This window comes from Argiope bruennichi, chromosome 6 (genome assembly GCF_947563725.1).
Source record: "Argiope bruennichi chromosome 6, qqArgBrue1.1, whole genome shotgun sequence".
NCBI classification, from domain to species: domain Eukaryota; kingdom Metazoa; phylum Arthropoda; class Arachnida; order Araneae; family Araneidae; genus Argiope; species Argiope bruennichi.
The window spans coordinates 138,123,508-138,134,924 of record NC_079156.1 but is presented as its reverse complement, the minus strand read 5'-3'; positions in this window follow the sequence as shown (position 1 = coordinate 138,134,924).

Sequence of the window (11,417 nt, the reverse complement as noted above, 5' to 3'; positions counted from 1 at the left end):
TGATGTTACTACCGGAAATAATGCATTTAACAATGCGATATAACAGTTTCTTAACTATTTTATTTGAACTGATCAAACGACCCGGATACATTTTTTTTAGTATCTTGCTTTTGACTTATTTATTTACTAGCCGCCTTTGGCGACCAGCCGGTTCGCCAATCTTAATGTTCGTTAAAATTTTAATAATTAAATATTTTATGCAATTCCAGCTTTAATAGATTCTTCAGCAAAATATTTTAAAACTTCAAATTTTGATAGTCATATAATACCCTCATAATATTATAAAGTCCTTCAGTCATAACGTGATATGTATCTCTCTCATTTTCTGTTACCCCTCGTAGAATTTATGCTTTAAATTAAAGTGTAAAGAATTAATCTGCAATTAATATAATAATATTTTTTTACTGAAACAAAGCATTTTTTTAATAATATGATTACTGATAATAGAGTCACTGAGCGTTTAAACTTTATGGGCACTAAAGAATCTCTTTCTTAATTTATGTAATATCTCAAGAATTTGTCAACAAAATTTTCTCAGATTCATCATGAATGGATCGATTCATTAACAATGTTTCATTTTAAATGCATCAAACACTAAGAAAATAAAATGAATCGTTTAAAATAATCGGTCGAAAACAGGTCTAAAAAAACTACTTAAAAAACGATGTACTTAAAACTATAAGCATATATAAAAAATATATATAACTAACATAAATACAATTTAATTACAAAAGCATGCAACTAACCTAAAAATAATTTAAATCATTGAAAACAGGTTAAAAAAAACTACTTAAAAAACGACGTACTTAAAACTATAAGCATATATAAAAAAATATATATAACTAACATAAATACAATTTAATTACAAAAGCATGCAACTAACCTAAAAATAATTTAAATCATTGTAAACAGGTTAAAAAAAACTACTTAAAAAACGATGTACTTATAACTATAAGCATATACAAAAAATATATAACTAACATAAATACAATTTACTTACAAAAGCATACAACTAACCTAAAAGTAATTTAAATCGCCCGTTGATAATGGTTGCCATGGCAACAATCAGAACACAGTGCGCATGCGTGAATTTTCTTCGCCTTTTACGGTAACCTACTAACCTTTCTTCGCCTAGGGTTAAGATTTTTCTACGCCAGTTGGGGTAACGCTATGCAGATTATACATTTTTTATTTCCTTTATTCCGTGTTATTTTAATTCAAAAGTACTTTAGAATGAATCTGGAACATGGATTAATTAACAATGTTTAATTTTAAGTGCATAAAACATTAAGAAAATAAACAGAATCGTTTGAAATAATCCGCCGAAAAATCTTAACCCTAGCCTCATTACTGTTGGGAGAAAAAAAGAACTAAAGCCTAAATCATTTGGCGTTGGGGAAAATGGAAGATTTTTTTGGCGGGAAAGTTAGTTTTTAATTAATAATTAAAATTCTAATTAAAATTTCAAAAAAAGGGACCCCAGGTGCACATTCCCGACCTCTAAGGTATACATGTACCAAATTTGGTAGCTTTATGTCAAATGACCTGGCCTGTAAAGCGCCAACACACACACACACACACACACACACACACACATTGAGCTTTATTATAAGTATAGATTTAAAGTAAAATAAATAAATGTTATAAAATGAACGTAAAATATATAAAAATGAAAGGAATAAAGTAAGTAGATGCCCCCGACCTCACAACCTATCCGAAATGAGTTTAAGGGAAAAAGAAAGGCAGAAGAGAGAAACAAGCGTTTCTACCACAAGCACTGATCTAAAACGTTCATTGGCAGTCACGTGCGCTAAATACTAGGCTTTATTTTTCTTGCCAAATTATTGCCTTTTTAGCAAACAAATAAACTCGCTATGTATTTAGAAAAAAAAAAAAAAAATGGGCGGAGAGATACAATTTTTTTAAAACTTTTTTTTTTATATTTGTTTAAAATATTATTATAGGACAATGAGTAAGTACCAAGAATTTTTTTTGTTTTTTTTTTTAAATTATCGTAATTAATGAATTACTAATATTTTTACTTAACAAGTGATATCATGTATTAACTATTTTTATTTTAAAAAAGCTATATCGATTTTTACTTCTCCAAATGTTTTATGTGTTCTATATATATATATATATATATATATATATATATATATATATATATATATATATATATATATATATATTCTATTTACTATATATATATTATATATATAGTATAAAATGAAGTCCCCTGAAAGCGTCTGCATGTGTAAACCAGAAAAACTCGAGAAATAGTTAATTGATATTGGAGCTATCTGTACCATTTTGTAGGGCATTTATTGGGGAGTGTTTTAATACATTAAAGTAATATCAAAATTTAAAAAAGAGTTTTATAATTACGATTTTAATTATTTTCCTACTACGATTCGCGCATGCGTAATATATTTATCCGCGCATAATGGGGTCAATTCATGTGACTTAAAAGTCACATGCCATGAGCTATTCGCGCATGGCATTTAAGTTTCATCCGCACCGCTTTCGTCGATTAGTCTTCTATTAACGTTCTCCGCCCAGTACGAAGCGGATTTTTTTTTTGTTTACATTTGAAGTTATAATTTTTGAGTCATTTTCTTTCCTCTTATTATGTGTTAAATGAGGAAATACTGGTGTGCTGATGGATGTTTTAATGCGAAACACAAGAGTGACTGTCATGATAAAATGTTTTCTTATTTTAATTTCAACAATCCTGCCTAGGGTTGGTACCTTTGGTTTAGATTTTTTCAAGCCTTCGAAGTCGGTGATATGCTTCGATCATTTTGAAGAATTCATTCAGTGTCTGTTCATTTATTAAATCGTAAATAGAATTCCAGTAATCGCAACTGTTTCAGTAATTTTTTAGAAAAATTATTCGAAAAAAAGAATTTGGTAAGCGATTTGCCAACAAAAACAATCAAGCAAAATCGTGAGAGCATTTCTAATTCACTTTATTCACATTTGATGAAATTTCTGATAATTTCGAATATGCTTAGAAGGTTTTAAAATGTTTACATGAATATTACATTGCATTTTCTAAAAAATCTTATCTAAATTTAATTAATGTAAGTAAACAAACTCCTTCTGCAAAAATAACAACTGCTATAATGCTAAACTTAGGTGGAAGTGAATAAATTTCTTAAAGATTTATTTAATAAGTGAAATCTTTACTAACTACGGAAAATTGAATTTTCTTATTGACTGATATAATATATATATAATTGATGTATTTTTTTAAGCGTGCTCTTAATTTGATAAATTGAATGCTATATATAAGAAATATATATTTAAGTTTTGAAAAAAACATGTAATTTAATTAAGTATATAAATTAGTTAAGTATAAAAACCATTAATTAACGTCAAATAATTTTTGCATTGATTTTTAGTTTTTGGCATAATAATAAAATGCATTGTGAGGCTTTACTTTTTTATTATGAACCTTAAAGTTTTCTTTTTCTTTTAGTAATTCATGTTATTCAGTTATTGCTGGGTAATCATGTCTAATAGCAAAAGAGCAAAATGGATGGCTCCAGAAAGCATTATTACTAGTTTTCTAATTACATTTGCAGATTTGTGATGGATTCAAAGTGAATTTATATCAAACAACTTTTCTATTGTTAAAAATGAAATGTCAATAGTTTATTGTACTATTTAAACTGAAATTGACTTTTATCATAATATCATGTTATACCACTGTGCACCTCAGTGATTTCTGTTTTAATAAATACAGGTCTTTTCATTGAAAATCAATTTCCATATCAGCATTTATTATATAATTTTTATTCCCAACTTCATTGCTACATGCATGTTTCACTTTTTTTTTCTATTTTTTGTAACATATCAATTTTGAATTATAAAATTCTGTAAAAGCATAAAAGTGTGTCTTCTAACTCATCTTTATATCCTATTTAACTTCTCTCTCTCTCTCTTTCTCTCTCTCTCTCTCTCTCTCTCTCTCTCTCTATATATATATATATATATATATATATATATATATATATATATATATATATATATATATATATATAATGACCTTATTCTTGTTTATTAAATTTACTGTATTGTATGCTTTATTTTATGATATTCATTCAATGTAACTTTAACATTAAAAAAAATTTTCATAAATGTTCTGCTTTAAAAGTATATTGTTCAACATAATGTTTTTATTCGTGGTAAAAAAAAACTGTTGTTTAGTATTTAGGATGTTTCTGTTGAATAAAATTGATTTCATCATTTACATTGACATTCTTGTCATACTGTGTTTATATTTTTTCTAAGTGTCTAGAAAAATAAATGTTGATAAATAGTTTTTTGAATTAGTGAGTACATTGAAACATCCATTTGATTCTCTCTCTCTCTCTCTCTCTCTCTCTCTCTCTCTATATATATATATATATATATATATATATATATATATATATATATATATATATATATATATATATATATATATATATATATATATATATATATTGTAATGTGTAAATAAAAAATATGAAACTGTAATTCTGTTTGTTTTCCTTGAATGATCTCTACAAATTTAAATGAAATAACTGATTCATAAGTTGCATAGATTTAAAAAAATGTATCTATACCTTTGATATTTCATAATTTGAAATTGTAAACATAATTTATTCAATATATACTAATTTGATTTTCATGTTCTTTCCTCTGAGCAAACTGAAAACATCAGTCTCAATATTAATAAAAATCATTACATAACAAAAAAAATGTAATAATTTTATTAGTAAGCTTTAAAATATTAACTTATCTAAGAGTAATAATTTATTTTTAAAAAGAACTATATTTATAAGATTCAACATTCAATAATATTTAAATAATATGTAAAAAAGAACATATGTGATTTTTCAAAAACACTGCCATAGTCATTTGTCAAAATGTATCCTTGGGATAAAAAAATGGGGGGGGGGGGGGAGGATATTTGAAAGGAAAGAATAAAGCAGCATCAAACGAATTAAGAAGCGACGTTGATTAATTATGCAAAAACAATAATTCCATTGAAAATACTAATTAAAATTTGAATATAAGAAATAAAATTATATAACTACGAAAATTTGGAGAAAATAATTCAAAATAATATCTTTAAAAAAACTCAGAAGCTTTTAATAATTAATTGGTTAGCATAACATTTACTAAACAATCAGCGTTATCTTCAGACATCCCGATATGCGCAGAACGGTTGAAAATTGAACAGAAACGGTTTGTTTGGTACCTGACACGTGACCGTGAATTGACCCCATTGAAAACCTCGAATTGCGCATGCGCAAACATCAGGAGCTGTGTTATGCATATGCGATACATTTCTTTGTTTAAGTCTGATTTTAAACAGTGATTAAAAACTCATCATGCCCCCAAAATAACTGATATGGGGGATATTTCTACCATTTTGTAGGGCATTTATTGGGGAAGGTTTTATTATATTGAAATCATATAAAAAAAAAGGGAGTTTTAAAATTTCGATTTTAATTATTTCAAGGACAAACGTTTCACACTGCTTGAATTGACCTAAGCTAAAAATGTTTTTCTCATGGACAACTTTATGTGACACTTTCTAGAGTTGCATCTAAGCAAAATCTTTTTGCCTTGGCACCAGGACGAAAAACAGCCAATATAGTTTACAAAGCAATATTACAAAGCAAGATGAATTTTATTTTCATATCAAATTATGCAGAGTTGATAAACAAGTGTGGAGCAGTGGGTACAATGAATTATTTATATATTTTTAAATTTCAAAACAGCTTTTCTATTGTATAATTTTAGTGTATTTTTGTCTATGAACATCTCATATTTTTACCTTTTTAACATTCTAAATATTGCGGAACAGTTTTGATATACAGTCATTTCCGCCAAAAAATAATTTATCGCCAAATTTTAGCAAAATGGCAGAATGGGATGCGAACGGCAGCAATAGCGTAACGGTAGCAAAACGCCCCCGAAAAATTGCCAACTTCGCAAGACGCCAAATGACTGTATATCAAAGCTTAACCAATATATCTGAATGTGTGCAGTAAAAAATGGTTTTATAGTTATTTTTGATTATTTCTAAATATCTTTTTTATGCTTGTTTGATTTGCGTGCCGTGCCCATGTCATATCGGGTGGAGGTAGACTTAAGTTTAAAACAAATTTTTTCTCTTGGGCGTCATGCCACGGGTAAAGCTGTGCGGGTAGTACTAGTATATATATATATATATATATATATATATATATATATATATATATATATATATATATATATATATATATATATATATATATATATATATATATATATATATATATATATATATATAAGAAAATAAAAAATATATGCATTATGAAATTTTAATTAAAATTAAAATTTATTTCTGAAAACAAACTAAAAAAAATTAAAGACTATTTCTGAATAAAACTAAAAATGGTACAACTGTATTTAGAGAGTGCGAATGCTGCCACTTCTAGAAAACAGATGAACTTAACCAAATCAGTAAAAATACCAAGTCAATATTAGCAAAAGGAATAAATATAGAATCAAAAAGGAAGAAATTAAGAACCCGGCCTGAAGACTTTCTCAAGGGTCACCCTCAGGGTGGGATTCAAACAAGAGATTTTTTCTGTGAGGGGGCTGACTTTGTCCAACAATATTGACCCCTCGTGAGCGGAAAATCCCTTAGAATTGAGGCCTTAGTGATAAACCATTTTTATAGAATTAAAACAACAAATTACAATCTCCAAATTAAGCGAAAATTATAATAATATAATATAAACTATAAAAGAACACTCTCAACCAATTATAGAAACAAAAAGGAAAAAAACATACCAGTAGCAGGTAAAATCTCTATAAAAAAGGCTTTCATCACGTTTCCCGCGTCCTTAGTGCATAAAAACGCCTCGTCATTCGAAGCAATAAACAATTGAAGGGCTTCAGCGCCATCTATTGAGTTAGTTGACATGCAACCGAAAATCTACTTTTAGCCTTGCCAAAAGATTAGTAAGATGTCAATTCTTCTCTAATTAGAACTTCTATTTTGCAATAGTTTCTGAGTTAGTAGTCATTGTTATAGTCTGAGTCAGTACTTAAGTTTTTAATGAGATTATTTGTTTCTTCAATATAAGAAATTTTGCAATTACAAACTCTTTTAATCCTATTAAATTGTGAGAAAATTAAATTTTTGGAAAATTTTAGAGTTTAGATTAGAGTGGTAATTACTAAGCTTAATTATTTTACAGTTGAATTCATCCTTTTTTTTCATATATATCAACTAATGTTTTACCATTAGAAATTTCGATTTTTAAATCCAGATAGGTAGCTTCAAGTTGATTTTTGTTTGTTTCAGTTAGCCCTAAATCTTTTGGATAACAATTAGTAACAATATTATTTAAGTTCAACAAAAGCAAGTCATCAATATATATTCAGTCGTTTATTAAATTGTGTTGAATTATTTTTTTTTCTCATAGTAATGCAGGAAAATATTGGCTAATGCACTTGAGAAAGCTGTTCCCATTAGAATGCCTTTCACTTGTTTATAAAAATTAATTCCATTAAAAACGTAATTTTCTGTAATATTAAATTTACATAATTCCAACCAGTTATTTTTTGTAATAATATCTTCATTTAAATATTCGTCATATATAAAAGTTCAGACATTTATTAATTTTTCATGAGGCAGATTAGTGTATAAAATTTCAAAATCATAAATATTAAATTTATTAAAGTTGTTATCTTTCATAAAATCCAAAACTTCTTTGTTACTAGAAATAATAAAGTTATCTTCATTTTTAATTTTATTCAGGATAATTTTCAAGTATTTAAAGAAATTTTTTTGCGTATAGTAATTATAACTGCCAGTGCTACAAGTCACGAATGTAAATTTTAATGGTTTTTTTTTATGAAATTTAACTGTTGGGAACAAATAAGGATAGTTTAAAGAGCAAGTTTTAATTTTAGTTTTTTTCGCGAAAGTCGCTTTTATGTAATTCCTTTTTCCCGTTATTCTTTAAAATGTAAGTTGCATTAGTCATATTCATTAATTAATGTCTCTCTATAATAATATTTAAACATTAAACAGAAATGATTTGCTGCTTTATCTATTACTGTAATAACAAATTTCTCTTTTAAATTTTTTATTTCTTTTTTTAATGTTTTGCTAAAGTAAATCCAACTTTCTTTAGCTATGCAATATCTATATTCAGTTTTGTCCTAATTTGCTCTAAAATTCTCACTTTTTATTCTCTAAAACCTTTCGGAAGCCAATGGAATTTTTTAGAAATTTTAGAAATAAAAATATCCAAATCTTATAAATATAGTTCGTCAACGGATTCTGAGACGACCACATTTCGACGACTCCATCTCATTAAGGGGTGAGACGCGGAACGACGAGTGCACACACACACACGCACGCACGTGTGTGTGTGTAAAATACCTTATCATTTATTTTTAGCACATTTAAAATGCAGGCACTGCAGTGATTTATGATATTTCTATATAATATAAATATGTAAAGAATACATATTTAGAATTACAATAAGCTAAAAAAAAAAAAAAAAAAAAAAGCCATGGATCCTACATAAAATGTGGTTTAAAAATATTTACCCTTTTTGAAACGAAATTAAAAAAAGGATAAAATTACAAAGAGCCACGAATAGAAACTAAAATGTAAGATATAATTGCTTAAATTTTTTTTGGATAAATAAATCAAATTACCAAATAGATAGTTTTTATAAATACAAATAAATAAATAAATAATAATCGAGTATAAAATTTTTTTTTAACCCACCACAAACTATGAACTTTATTTTAGGATCACAAGTTTGAGAATGACTTCGCCCTTTACATTACCAAAAATTGCTGAAAAGTTAAATTCTAAGTTTTTAAATGTGAATTATTCTGAAAGTATATTCATTCATATTACTTTCAACAAAGGTATTTTTGTAACAAGATTTCATCAGCAAGAATTGTAAATTACTTTGTAGCTGAATTTGTTGTATGTAATAGTAGACACATATTCCCTTTTCTTGTAGTTTCTTTGATAGAGAAGATTCAAATGGGTCATAAACTTTAATATACTTTTTTTGCACTTAAATTTAATGTAAATGTCATGGTTGAAATCTAAATGAAAGAAAACTCATTTGCAATTTTTTTTGGGGGGGAGGAAACTTTAATTATACTTTTACATCTTTGTTTAAATTAAAACATAAATTTAAATTTAAATTCGAATGACCATTCATAAACACACTATGTAAAATACTTTTTGGAAGATATTTATAAAACTCTGCTGATGCTTCATTGTCTATCTGCTTTCTAATTTTTTTAAATTTTATTTTGTAAAATATCCAGGCTTTGAGTATATACCTCTGAGTATTTTTCCTTCCCACATCATTGGTTAGGTGCCTCCTACCTGTTTTATTATTATGATTAAAGTGGGTATTTGGTCAAAAATTCAGCGATACAAAGATTAAAAAAATATTTTGAACACAAGGCTGCAGCGTTATTTAATGATTACTTTACCGTAATACACAATTTTTTCCTGTAACAAAGTAAGAGTTACAATCTGTGATTTTTAAAAGGTTTTTATTAGGCTAATATCTTCTTTATTTATTTTTGAAACTTTTTTTTTACAAAGTGCATTGTTATGACGAAATTTCAATTAGTTCCTAAACACTAATGATTAAGGATTATGAATACTTTTTTTTTAAACCAGTTAAGATTCTTCTGGTGGCTTTTAATGCTAAAGAATTTGATTCCTTGAAAATGTTACTTTAAATAAAAGCTAAAATAATCAATAAAGCCTTTTTTTAGAAATCTTCAACTTTTGTATTGAAACTGCACATCAAATCTCAACTCGGTCAGCTTTTGGGTGATTGTGTTCCCAGACAGACAGAATTCCAAAAATGTGTTTCTTTGATACAGGAACATGGAGATTCACCAAAATCTCAAAGTTGAATTTTTTTTTAATGATTACAATATTTTCTCTTCGTACACAAGAAATTTTAAAAAAATGAATTCTTAACTATACAATTTTAACTCTGCTAATTTCATAAATTTTCAATGAACAAGTTTAGAATAGTTATTTGCCACTGAACAAGCATAGGGAAAATATTTAACATTTACTTTTAAAAATGGAAATGAAATAAGTCAAAGGATAAAAACGTGTTTTCTTTATTTAAAAATCAAATTGTGGAGACAATGTTACAAAATATCAAATTAAAAAAAATTAAGAGAATGCTATACATATACTTTATTTATAAAATAAACAATTCATTTTTATTCATTTAAAAATTAGTAATTAAATTTATTCCCTTCAAGATGCATACAAGTTTAAAAATATGAGTTGTCAAAATTTCCGTTATTTATACAAAGATCTTCTTTTAAAAGAATAGATTTTTTTTGACACAGTTTCCACAGAGGTGGGTACCACAAATGTAGTCTTTAATGAGAAATATCTTACAATGCAATTTTGTTCTTGGCACTGATCTGGCAAGCTACTGTCATTATGAATGTAAGTAACTTGCCAGACTAGTAACTAGATGTTTGGACAATGGAGTTTTTTAAAGAAAATTTCTTCTCTCAATAAATACAAGAAAAATTTTTAGATTGCTTTTCAGAAGATTGCTTACGGAACAAATGGGCATTTAAATAATGTTTTTAATAGAATTGAGTGTCACATAAGTTGCACGTGTAATCATTTTACATTAGATATATACAAGGCAGGAGAGGAATGGCCAATGATAACCTTTTTTTAAGCCAGTACGGATAGCTTGCCAATCTTCTATGGTTGCCGAGCTTCTAATGACGTTATATGAGGCATCCAATCAGCGTTAGGATACACTTATTCCGAGCTTCTGACATAGGTGCTTCGAGAGAGAATTACTGCAGTAGTAGAAGGTCCTTCAGATCCGCCCAGAATCCGGACAGATTTATTAAAAACCAAGAGATGTTACAGACATTGCCCCAAACATAGGCATAGAATGCAATGACAAAGGGTTTTGCAATAACAGGGCTCGGCCCATCTTGCGATGGGGAGAGGGAAAGCAAACAATGAAGAGATTAAAATACATTGAAAAACATTTTTAAAGGACACATTAAAAATCAATTATAAATATTGACAAGCGCCTCTGATCGCGGCGGGCTATGGCGGATGGCGGTACGTTCGCCGCGTTAATTGCGACTAACTGCGAGTAACTTAGATTATTTAGTTGGTAGTTATTTTTATGTTTAAGTAATGTATTAGTTGTCTATTTTTCTTTAGTTTCTGTTGCACTAACTTTAGTTTTTCAGTCAAGGACTATTCATAGAGGAAAATTCTGAATGCTACAAAATGAACGGAAAATGAATAAAAGAAATAGAGTGTAATTAACCGTGCATTGAAAAGCTTTTGCTATCTAAATGTTAGAATG